Source organism: Belonocnema kinseyi, chromosome 3, assembly GCF_010883055.1.
Source record: "Belonocnema kinseyi isolate 2016_QV_RU_SX_M_011 chromosome 3, B_treatae_v1, whole genome shotgun sequence".
NCBI lineage: Eukaryota > Metazoa > Arthropoda > Insecta > Hymenoptera > Cynipidae > Belonocnema > Belonocnema kinseyi.
Window position 1 is genome coordinate 2,009,385 of NC_046659.1, and position 431 is coordinate 2,009,815.

The following is a 431-nucleotide window of genomic DNA, read 5'->3' on the forward strand; positions in this document are numbered from 1 at the left end:
ATTCCTTATCTTTCTACCCTCGATATAATGTTAATATATTGGCAGACTTTCAAAAGTATCAGTCAACTAAAACTGTAACATTAAATTTTTTTTTGAGTTATGTACAAATTTATACTGTTCTTGATATAGATACACACAAACACACACACCCACACATACACACACACATAGTGCAAGTAAGTCGTAAGAGTATGTGCAAGTCATTAATCGACATTAATTATATTAACGCTGTATACTTCTTATTCTTTCTTACAATTAAATAATTATGATTAACTTAGAATCGGTGTTCTACAAGTAATTCTCTACCGTTCTATGTCCACAACCTCATAGAGTTTAACATGGTAGCAGAAAGTGGTTTATCGAAAAAAGTTTTGTGGTTATGCAAGAATGTGGTGAGAGTGATTTGTTAAGTAAACTGATAGACGATAAAG